We start from the raw sequence: 12,795 nt of genomic DNA on the forward strand, positions 1-12,795 counted from the left end.
TTTACACAATAATAATCAAGGGCTCGTGGATATTAATTGCGGATTACACTAAATTGTATTTATTTCTCTTTCCTATTCCTCAAGTGTACATCTCGTGTTATGTAGTGTACTATTGAGAACCCTGATTTCCTGTTATACGAAATAATTAATATTGACCGTTGCTTCAATTAATCGATGAGAGACGTTCTAGTTTTTTAATAATTCTGAAAAAAAAGAATGTGAAATTAAGTATGTACACAGGAAGTACTTGCTGCACTGCCAAAAGATAATGAACAAATAAAAAAAACTCTTTTATGTTCATAAACATTGATGGAATAGATTCATAATAGATGCGTATCTAATGTAATGTGTTTCAAAGTTTATGTGCATTAAATATAAACAAACTCGGTCGCAGAAAGTGAAATTCACAAAAGAAAAGTCCACGTCCGATTTCATTGTAAATACCGCTATTTCAAAGTCATGATATTTTTAGTAAATTGCCATAATTTTTAAACCGTAGAGATGTTTTTCATTTTATCATTTAGTCGGTAAAATATGCTACATTCCATGCTCGTTTAGTTTTTAAGTTGTTCAAATTTTATGGTCGAGCATGAAGGTGCGATAACTTTAGCCATACTATAAAAAACCGGGAAGTCGTCACTGGCTGATTTTCATCCAGGCTTCCTGGGAAGTGAATCCAGGACAAGAAACTCGCCCTCTAAATGCATGAATATCATAAACTAAACGCTTCATATGGGTTGGAATCTGATCTTAACCACCGCGCAGACTTTTAGGTAGAATTTATGAGTTAATAGATCCGTATATTTATAAATGCTGATCTTTCAGACTCTCTCCAAATTATTTTTTATGGTAGAAGAATTTTTGAAAATAATGCTCTTCATCATTTTTTCCTTCCAGTTTTATTTTTTCCCAAGGGGAAAGGAAAACTGACACTATCAAAATGAGTGTAACGCATAGACATAAAACGTGGTAGAGGATCCAAAAGATCAGATTCTTCCAAGATATTCCGCGGAAGCCTTCTATCACCTATCTTCTGAAGCCTGACTCATGTGTGTCTATATGTGAGTATGAGTTATTCAGCCGTGTTTTAATGTCGTAGCATACCACAGAGACCACCATTAAAAGGCCCCGTGAAATATTATTCACGAGGGTGGAAGTGATAAAAAATAATTAGTATTACGCAAAAATTTCAGAGAGAACGGAATTAGAGAGTAAAAAATTTAATATCAGTCAGCAAATAAATGTATTGAATTAAAATAGAAATGTATGATCAATTATTAAATTTTCTCACAAAAAGCTGGTGATTGAGAGAGAGAAAGGTGATTTGTGGGTAAGCTCTGTTTCAAACATATTTCTTACGTTAGATGTAATTCAAATTATGCTGGGATTGAGACACCAGTCGTGGAGGAGTTGGTGAGAAGCCAAGCTTATTGTTGTGGTATTTACTCGTTAATTTGATCTGGTAAAATAATAAATTATTTAATTAGGATCAAGGAGCCTCCACTATGCTGGAAACACACCATTAATCCGCTTCAAATTCTTTACATCCCCAACCGACAGTTTCAAACACTACGGGAACGACTGGGTGGCAATTGCAATAAGTGTAAAATTTAACTTGTTCCATTCATTACGAGGAGACGAAATATGGACACTCTACCGTCGCCAAACAACTCTAGTGAGTATTCATTGTATATTTTGTTTGAAATATGTGTTGTTTTCAAAGATTGTGTCTATTCAAGTTAAGGTTTTCAGCTATAATTTGTGTAATCGATTTACTGGAAAAGAGATTTTACATCCTTTACACATTCCACGCTTTTAATTTTTCAAACCATGGTGTAATCGAGTATTATGAAATATTGAATCAGCTTAATGAAAATTTGATATTGACAAGATATGTTCACACCATATTCAAAAATAATGATGAAGTGTGAAATGCAGTCAGTGTAATTTATTCATCAATTACATCTATTTGTCGAAAAGCAATGTAACGGAACAAAGACTGGAAAGTTTATATCGCACCTGTATTACAGAAAATGTTTGTTTGTAGCAGTATGAGCTCACCTTAGCACCATATTGATTCAATTTAGGTGATTTTACTTGAATACTAACATTTACTAGGTCATAACTCAAAACTTGGTGTGTTGACATGTCATGAAGGCGGGTCTCATCGAAAGTGGGCCATTACTATTAGGTGACATACCTCTTGTTTAAAAAAAAACATTTTAGGAAAGATGCAGACTTTATTAGCCGAAATCCGCGTAAATATACCCCAGTCTATTATTCGGAGGAATTTTCATCAGCATGACATTCATTCTTCGTTTCCGGGTGGATCTTTTTTTAAATCCGTCTCCAGGTAACGCTAGGAGGACGGAAATTTCGCTCAACCCTGGAGGCCGGAGGGGTCAAATGACCCCTTCGTTCTTTCCTGATTGTACTACACATTTTATGGGGTTTATGCTAAAAATAAATCAAGGTTTACGAAATACTTTTAAATAGGGACTTTATTCTACCATTAGATGTATTATTATAACATTTCATATTGTTCTTTTTGCACTATTATTGTGAAAATCTATCTCTCAATAACCGCAGTTGGTCTTCCATCTAATTCACGTATCAGTTACTTGTCACGGCTTTTCTCTGATTTTTGGATACTATGTCTAGAAAGACGTATTTCACAAAGGCTGACGTGGTGTCATTTCAAATGGTGATAAAAAAAATTGATGACTTATTTTTTAATTCGCGATTATATGCAGTGAGAAAAAACGTCACTGAACCAAAATTGGTTGCTATGCATCCTTGGAAGAGCTTTGACAACCCAGAAATGTAGCCAACTATCGCTCTAAAAACGTACATTTTTATACAAGTTTCCTACAGCTTTTTACAAATTTAGAATCCCTTAGTTTCTTTTTTACTTTTCGAGTGCACATGACATTTCTTATGCTTAAAGCTTGCTTCACATTGATTTTCTTCTGCGATCCGCGAATTCCCCTCGCGTGCTTAGGCATTAGCAGCTAAAATATGCTCTACAAAAGTCAGGAAAATTTTATGGCAAGAGGTTTTGCAACTTTTTACATCTATAACGAAAAAGAAAGGATTTACACCACCAAGATTCAGAATACTGCCGTAAGTGTGAGGAGGCCAACGTCGAGCAGCTGGATTCTCTGTATAAAGCTTCGCCATTTGGACTTCTCTATATACTTCGAATTTATTTTTATTATAAAATAAAACAGCCTTTGGTTTACGTTTAGTACCTAAATTAACGTTCACATTGACTTAATATAGGAATAGTTTTATTTCCCATGCCGTGAAATATTGCGTAGTTGATATTAACCTTTTTTCTGAACTTTTTTTCGTGTAGCTGCAAGCGACAGGTTTTGATTTCAGTCGAGATCTTCCTTCTTGATTTGTTGATAGTTCCAACTAAACTAGTAAGCTTACTCCTCAGTCCCTTCAAGGTAAGAAAATAAACAAGTTATATTCCTTATTTTTCCTAATAAATGGAAATAAACTGTATCACCACATGGTATTCGGGACGCATATCATTTGGCCAGAGATAATATTTTCCTCTATACGGAAAAGCATTTATGAAGTAATGTTTATCCTTATCCACAGCTAGCCAAGCATTTTGCCCGTACTTCCCAGGCTTTCTTGGAATAATTTGCGAAAATGGAAAAGTTATTCGTTTATAGGGCTCTGAAATTTAGCGTGCCCTACTGTTTTTATATTGAGCCCGAGGTGAGGAGCTATGAGATTGCTCCAACTCGGATATAAACGCAGATTGGTCTGTAGCCAGTCTACTTGACCTTGTTGATTTTATGTCAAATCTAAGAGAAGACGCAAAAAAAATCTTGAAAACGGTGTCTAGACATTGCGTCCATACACGAGGGAAAACCCCAATTTACTGACTACAATGATTTTTGAGGTAGAGATTTGTACCCAAGGACTCGTCCCAAGAGGAAAATTCCTAAAAAAACGCATCAAACCCTTCTAATGTATCAGTCGAATTTTAAGCTCCAAGTTTCATTCGAGCTTCTGCTAAAAGCTTGTTTTTTCTGAAAATGATATCAGGAGAAGAAATAATTATATAACATTACTTTTGGGGGTGCATTATGTCACATTCTCTTATTATTTCAAATTACCAACTGTGCAAAACAGAATTCTTCCCGAGAAGGTGCACTGCTGTCTTCCAACCTTCTATCGGGATATATAAATCCAATTCGGAGGATGGGATGTTATGATTTATCAGCAAAAAAGGTTTTTCATCGCTACTTATATCACTAACTTCGCCTAAACCACGATCAGGGCCCGCTTCATTTTCACGTATGTCGTGTAAGGCAGCGAAAATCTCCTCGTAATATAATCCTTTCCGAGCCATAGCTAATTACACGGGCAACGATTGAAAAGCTCGCTGAATACGAGTCCGCTCTCAAAATGCGCTCATCTTCGATTGCCTTTTGAAAATCCTACCGAATGATAGGTAGTAGAAACATGAGCAAAAATGATGATAGTAAATTTAATCACCGTCACCAAGCAGAGACTCAGTGTCAAATTGATGTTCACTAAACGTCAACTAATTTCGCCAATCGACACTCCGCCTGCTGAGTAGAGAAAGCTGTCCGATTGCAAACTCGGAAGACGAGACCTAGTGAATAAATAAGTTTCAAATTCAAGGAATGGACAAAATGAAAGTATGAAAAGACCCTATAAAAATCAAGCTTAGATTCAAACTTGAAACTACAGATACCGGCATTATAAGTAAACGTCGGAGAGGAAATGCAACAAATGCATGTTGGTATGGAAAAGTAGTAAAATGTGGACTTTTGCGACGTGATAGGTATAGGAAGTAGAGTTCGCGTTTCATTTTAGCATTTTTAACAGTTCGAAATCACATTTATCATTAAATAGCAATGATGCGAGGAGAAAACGCTGAAAACTTCTTGAAAACTAGGGGTCAAATTTGACCCCTTCGGCCTTCTAGTGTTAAGGTAGATAATTGCTATTTGGTTCCGTAACTTTGGTTTTCAAAAAATATTTAAGGAAAAATAGAGAAATCATAATCCAAAATTCGCGTAAATGTGCCGCGGTTTACAATTCGCGGGAATTTTCATGAAGAGGCATTCTTTCATCTTGTCACGGTGGATTCTTTTTAAATATGTCATTCAATCCATTGGAAGCAACACTTTCACATTCGATTTTTGACCCGGCCGCTTCGAAGCCTTTGTCTGCGCCCCAAGGAGACGGCGTCTATAATGGTGGGGGGAGAGGCGACCCCGGCCAAGGGCGACTGACAATCCCTGGTGGCCTAGTTTCCGGCGGGCCGCCCGCCCGGGCAGCCCCAACGACACTTCCGCCATTTGCATCTTCACGTCCCGCGCGCCCCGGCCCATGCCCCGCCTTATGGCTTATCATGCGATCGAGAGGGCGTCCAGCCCAAGATGCATCCATTGCGCACTCCGAAAGGAAGTCATCGGCGTCATCTCCTGATAAATAAAATGCCATTTTCCACTCTTCTTACAGCAATTTAATGAGAAGCCCGTTTCCAAAACCATGTATCATTTTCGAGTTGACAAAAATGCAGTGTATCTAAAACGGTAGTCTCATCAAATTGCCATAAAAATGGCAATCCATTCTCCAGTAGGTGAGGGAGCAGTTCCACTATATCGACCAAAGTACCTTTGCATACTTGGTGTATTCTATTATATTTTTAATAAGTATCTACAACGTATATATGTACATTGTACCTACCATGTACTTCATCGTAATTGATATAGTACTTGTTTGTACACCAAAAGTGGCTGAGCTTAATTCTGTGGGCACCTACTATAGAGTCGTTTTTTATTGAATTTTTGTGGAAGGTTACCAGAGTTTTTCTGCATACATGTAGAATTCTTCCACAAAATATAGACTCGAAGGGTTTCTTTAAATCCATTATATTTTAAAATGGTTACAAATACCAGCTGCATTAATTTAAACGCACGATCTTCATGAAGGGTGCCCCTATCCTTAAGGGTTCACCCCTTCTACACTGCTTATATCAATTGGCTGAAAATTTTACACTGAGCCTGGGGGAATAGGTTGTATACCTCAAACTGCGGCTTGGACAAAAATGTCTAAACGAAGGTTGTCGGTGTTCCTTGAATTACTCTAGGTGTTTACAATTAGGGGATAAATTTAATTGGTGAGAACCATATTTTTTAGTACGATTTTATTTATTAAAACAGCACGTTTTTATTTATTTATCTTATTTTAACCGACTGAATGGTTACATTTTCCCTCGAAAACGTTGAAAACTTTATCCTTTCTTAATATACATTGTGTGTTTATCCGTGCTTTGATATTTTGTATAATATCCTAAGAAAGCAGTGCTTTTCGTGGAGATAAGTGTAGATTTATATGACAACATTAGAGATGATGCCGGTTTTCATAAAAGAGGCACTGCAGTAGCGTTTTCATGCAAATTAGAGAAAAGTAACGGCGAGCGTGAAGGTGAGAAATTATTGAAAACGTGTGGTACCTGTCGTTTATAGGTATTTATTCCTCGCGGCTAAGCTTTAAGCTACCGAGTGCGTCCACCGAGTTGCGGATGGTAGATTGACCTCTAGATTCAGAGGTAAGGTGCGAGATTATTGAATTTAGCCGTCGGATAAGCAGTCGTGGAAAAAGAGCGATGGTAATCTGAGGGGTTATTGGTCTATCCTTAAGTAAAGGAGGCTCTCTAAATAATACTTTTAGCCTATGAAAATGCCATGACTTGGCAACGGGAGGCCGCCAACAATTATGCCTCTCACAGTCTCATCCAGGCCCAGAACTAGGGCGGGGCAGAGAGGACGCGCGCCCTGGGCGGAAGATTTCTGGGGGGCAGCGAAATTTGAAAAGTTATTTAATTTTCGAATTAAATTTATTATCAGTAATTATTAATTTTTGAACAAAAATATTAATAACAGTTCTTAATATCAAACATACGGTGAGTAATTTCAATTACCGCGTCTCAAAAAAATAGCTTACGGATATATTATATTTTAGTGGTGAAAAGAGAGTGAGGAAAGAGCGAGGAGGGATCAGGGGAGGGGGTAGTAAACTGATCTTTGCCCCCCTGGCAAAACTCCTAGTTTCGGGCCTGCTCTCATCATCAGGGGTAGAGGGCAGCAGCTTCTTAATATGTGTGTGTAGGGTGTCCCAAAAAAACCGAAAGTTTGAAAGTTGAGGGGGCATTTCCATTTTCCTTTGCGAATGCAAGAAAAAACATCCCATATAAATTTTCAGCTCAATCGGACAATATTTGACCCTGCCGAAACGCATTCAAAGTTTGAATATTTGAGTTTACCAAATTTCATGCAATGTTGCCTACCCTGCAGGATGCTCGAGTGTTAAAAAAACAACCAGTTTTAAGTTCAAACCATCTCCTCTAGCTCTATAGTCGTTGACAGCAACACCTGAGTCAAAATGAGCTTCATAGCCACAACTCAGTGTGTTTACAAGTCCCGCTCGCCGTTGCGGCCGCCAGGCGCCAGTCGAGTGCATATTGCCCCGCCCCGGTGCGCCGTGTCGCGTTGAGATTCGAGTTATGCGCTTTCGGAACATCACTCTGTTTATGTTAAAAGTATCCCGGCTTAGTCTATCAGTTACTCGTGGAGTTTAGTGTTGTGCACTAACTGAGAACATGAGGTATTGTCGTGTGTTCCGAGGTCGAGGCTGTTTCGGCGGTGGCCAGAATGAGCGTGAAGTCTAAGGGTACGCCGGTTATGCGAAGTGCGACAAGTGTGTGGTTGGTGGGTAATAAGTCCAAACATTTGCCCGGCAATGGTAAACTCCCAACGCTGAGTGGAGTTCTCAAAGTTTTCTTTTACAACTTACACTGTTCTCGGATCGATGTCAGCGGCAGATGCAGCAAGGATTGCAATCAAAGAGTTACTTGTTGTGTGGGGAAAGTCTAATATTCCTACGCAGGAGGTTCAAGCAGCCATTGAGAAGCTCCTGACAGCTTACGAGAACTACCGTGCCCTTGGGAAAGACTAAAATAAAACTAGTGAGAAGTCAGTGTCCGCAAGAGAGGAATTCATCAAAGTGCTCGACCGTCTGTTTGACATCGGCTGCAAAGACGCCCTTTCAAACATTACTGTGGAGGAGGACAAGTTGTTTTACATATCTATGAAAACTGATTGAAAAGGAGATATGGCGGGTATTGATATAAAGTGGTATAAGCATTTAGAAAACCGTAAGAGACTTCATGAAGAGAATTTTTTGAGGAAAAAACGGCATGAGAAAGAAAAGGAAATATTGGATGAGAAAGTGGACCTCGTTCGACAGATGTCTGCGGAGAGAACGACAAGCTCGTCGGATTTGGAAGAAGGTAATTTTTTCCGGGTGCGGGAAGGGTGACCAATATGGCAGAAGAAAGGGAGAAATAACATTTTGTTACTTATACAGAATTTGAAATGCGGACAAGGTCCGGAAAGCGCCGTAGAGTAAGTATAATGTACGACAGCCTTGTGACTGCTTCCCTAGATCGGACTCAGACGTCCTCTGCCGCTGGGTCTATGATAGTCCAGGCTGTCGCCAATGCGACAGCATCTGCATTGGGTTTTGAAGGGGATGAAATCCATTTAGTATCTTCCAAATCTCATCTACATAGAATGAGAGTGAATAAAAGGACCGAGACAGTAAGGCTTATCAAGCAAGACTTTCACCCTCAAGTTCCTTTAGTAGTGCACTGGGATGGGAAATTACTTCCAAGCAATGAAGACGACAAGAGGCTGTTTGAAGGATATTTTAAATGTAGATGACATTATCAAATTTTGTATTCTTCAGCTGCAGGTTCGTAAATGGTAAATTTCAGGATGTTCAGGGTGATTTAAAGTCCATCCTCAGGATTGGTATTTAAAATTATGCCCATATTATTTTAGAACCACCATCCTCGAGACAACTACAAAGAACTTTTGGAGTTGTGTATAGTGTGGTTGGGTGGTGTGGTTCCCAAGAAAGAGAAGTATGTGTTTCGCCCCCCAGGCCCAACTGACAAATCACGGTGGATGAATAAGGAGCTTTACGCTTTTAAAACGTGGATGTTTGGCAAGCAATTGCGTTTGTCGACACATGACAGTGACAATTTATTTAAATTTTGTTGCTTCATTGCAATTGCATTTATGAAACATTGGTACACCTGTCCCATGGCAGTGAGCGCTCCGAGAATGGACCTTGAGCTACTTAAAGTCCTTGCTCGGAAGAAAGACCCTCACTACGCAGCAGCTTTGGCCAAGTTTTGTAACCATCTATGGTTAAAACTTTCGAAAACTTGAATTGTATGGCCCTCTTCGATGAAATGGTTTTTGACCACGGGAAAAGAGACATTGCGGAAGCAATCAGAGACACTGAGGGGTCTGATGATGACGCACCTCGGGCTACTCTTCCGCCTAATCGACCTATTAGTGAGCTGACTTTCGCTGACTTCGCTTCGAAAAATTCTGTGAAGTTTTTCAAAATTATTGGTATTTCACCGACATTTTTGTTGCGAGATCCGTTCACATGGAAAAGTGACGTAGACTATCAGAAGGGCCGATCTATAGTTCAACACCTTAAGGTTGGTAGTAATACTGCAGAGAGAGGAGTTCAATTAATAAAATATTTTCTAGTCAAGAAAAAATTGACAAATGATGAGGCTCAGAGGCCACATCTGTTACTAGTTGTTAAGCGGCATAGGGAAATGTATGAAAAAGTGGCAAAAAACTCTAGTTTTTCATATTGCTTGTTGTTCACAGTGCATTTGTATCCGCATTGTGACAGTAAAATAATAAGAGAGCATTTTCTTTCAGAGGTTTCTAATTTTAAATCCCCCAAGACCATTACAGCTAGGCAACATTGCATGAAATATAGAAAACTCAAATATTCAAACTTTGAATGCGTTTCGGCAGGGTCAAATATTGTTCGATTGAGCTGAAAATTTTTATGGGATGTTTTTTCTTGCATTCGCATAGGAAAATGGAAATGCCCCCTCAACTTTAAAACTTTCGTTTTTTTGGGACACCCTAATGTGTGTGTGTGAGTGTGAAGGTGGAGTACACTGACACACATTTCAGCTTGGAAGTGGTAAAATTTGCTTTTATTTTATATGGGCTATAGTGGTGCGATTTGGATGTTATGAAAAACTACCGAATTATTAGAATTAGAATAATTAGAATAGCTGGAAAATGTGAATTAGGAAACCAAAATGAAAGAGGATAAAGGACACTTAAATTCTGCACAGAACGCATGCTATTGTTTGCTTACACATTCAAAAATCTCATGCGAAGAAGATAAAGGCCTCGCCTGCCAAACCGTAGGTCGTGGGTTCGAATCCTGCATGGGTAGGTAGTCGTTATCCAGGGCATGGATGTTTCTGTCGTGATTTGTTAATTCCTCCGTTGTAAAGGCCTCTATGTGCTGGTTACGGGGAAGTTGAAAATAAATATATTAATTAATTAACAGGCGAAAATATCAAAAATATTCGAAGGCGAATACAATGTAGTGAAAAAGTAGATTCAGGAAACAAGTGAAGGACTGCAAAAACTAACCCGGAGCAGACATCGACATCAACCAATATACAGTATTATAAAATGTCACCTAAAATAAAAAAAACGGAAGAAATTGTTAAAAAACATCCAGCTGGATGAAAAATATGTGGAACTTAAACATCAACTGGCATTTCAAGAAGCTGTAGAGAACACAATTGGAGAGGATGAGACCAAAAAATCAGCGTAAATAAGATGGGAAAATATTAGAAGTAGACTACAGGCATCAGTTGAAGAAGTTCTTGGCGAAAGAATTGTTTTCAAGAAAAAAATCACGGGTGGCGTAGGAAGTCTTAGACTAGTCTACGAAAACAAGGTAGGGACAGAATAATAAGGATAGAGAGGAACCATTTCAAGGAAAGGGGCGTAAGAAGTACCCTAAGGTACAACAATGGAGAAATAATGGTTAAAAACGAAGACGACATAAAGAGATGGAAAGAATATCTGGAAGAGTTTCATCATGGAAACAGTCCCTGAACGAAAGCTATGGAAAACGAAAGAGAAGCGGATAAAGATGACATGGAATCCCCAATAAAAAGGTCAAAATACGATGCGGAAGAAAGGGACTTGGAGTTCAATAAAGCATCTGGAATTAACAATATACCAGCAGAGCTAATAAAAAAGGCTCAGAATAATTAAACCAAAGTTTTTTTGCCATTATAAATTTGTACGCTTTCATTAGTTGCTTTATGTGCAACGTAGGTATTCACTACTTGTACGAATATTATATAAAAATTAAATAAAGGTAACAGAAGATAAAAGAGAACCGGTTTATTTTTGAAAGGTTTGAAATAAATTAAAGGATTATTCGAAAAGTTTATTTCGGAGTTATTTTATATTTCAGAGCAGTTTCAAGGATCAAATTCACTAAATAGATAATGGAACCAAAACACGTTATTTAATTTTATAAGTTGAATAAAGTGTTAAATAAGTTGATAAATTGAAATTATCACTTTTCATAGCAATTTTTCGTACGAAATACTATTTTTACTAACTTTAATCTAGTTTTTGAGCCAGAACAGCGCCAAAATCCATTTCCGGGCATACAATTTCCTAAAATATAGAGGGTACCATCATGAGCTCCAGCCGAGGGCCCCCAATCACCCCAGACCGGCCCTAATTAGTTGAATAGCCCAGACGAATAGAGCATTCCGCCAAAGAAAGATCTGCGTTCAGCGGAAAATTCAAATGTAGAAGTAGGGAAACAGTTTATCAGAACCTAAGTTTGGACTATGCTTCTCTACAGAAGTGAGGCATGGACAATGACTGCCACGGAGAAATCAAGGGTAATGTCCTTCGAAATGTAGTGCTACAGAAGAATGATGAAGACCAAATGGAACGATCGAGCAAGTAATGACGAAGTTCTATGAAGATTAGAAGAGGATAAAAAGCTCTTGAAAGCTTTGATAAAATGACGAAGCAACGTTGTTACCTTAAAGGTACCTTATTGGCCATATCTTCAGCATCATTACCTGATGAAAGCAATCGTCTAGAGACCATCAGATGGCAAGAACGGAAAAGGAAGAAAAAAAGTAAAAGAGAAGAATAAGTAGGAGTGACAAAACTAGCAGACTGGAGAATTGAGTGGAGAGCTGCGTCACATTGTTGTGTTAGGAATGGCCTGTGGTGATGTGCACCTGCGGTGATGAGCATTGATACCTTACTAGCTGACCCGGCGAGCGCTGTACCGGCTAATCATCAATGAACAGTAGGCCGGCCCTTATTTTTCAGAATTGAGAAAATTTATGATTTCTTAGTCTCAAAATGATCCAAATGAGGTTCGTATTCACGTGTTAAAATTTGGTTACTTTAAAATAACGGCAACCCGTGCCCCAAGGGCCCTAAGTACTGAGGACCCTCAATTGAGATATTTGGGGCCGAAAAAGTGCTATTTCTATGTAAAACGTAAAAGAAGAGATCTTCAGGAACGATTTTTTGTTTGTTTTGACCTATCTCTAAGCGTTTACGAGATATCGTCCGTTGTAATGCAATCCACCCCCCAGGGCGCTACCCCGCACCGCGGCGCCGCTGAGGTACGGCCCGCACCACTTGCAAGAGACTCCCCCTCCATCCCCTCCCCTCCCACGGCAAAGACTTTGCTCCTGCTGGCAAGATTTACGTTCTGAAGGTACAGAAAGGTTGTTCGTCTTGTGTCATGATTAATGTTGTTAAAGCCTACAATGTCAATTTTAACTCTTCAACGCCGTCCTATGTAGTACTGTGCGCCGACCCCTTAAACCTTAGTTTTGTT

This window comes from Ischnura elegans, chromosome X, assembly GCF_921293095.1.
Source record: "Ischnura elegans chromosome X, ioIscEleg1.1, whole genome shotgun sequence".
Taxonomy (NCBI): Eukaryota; Metazoa; Arthropoda; class Insecta; order Odonata; family Coenagrionidae; genus Ischnura; species Ischnura elegans.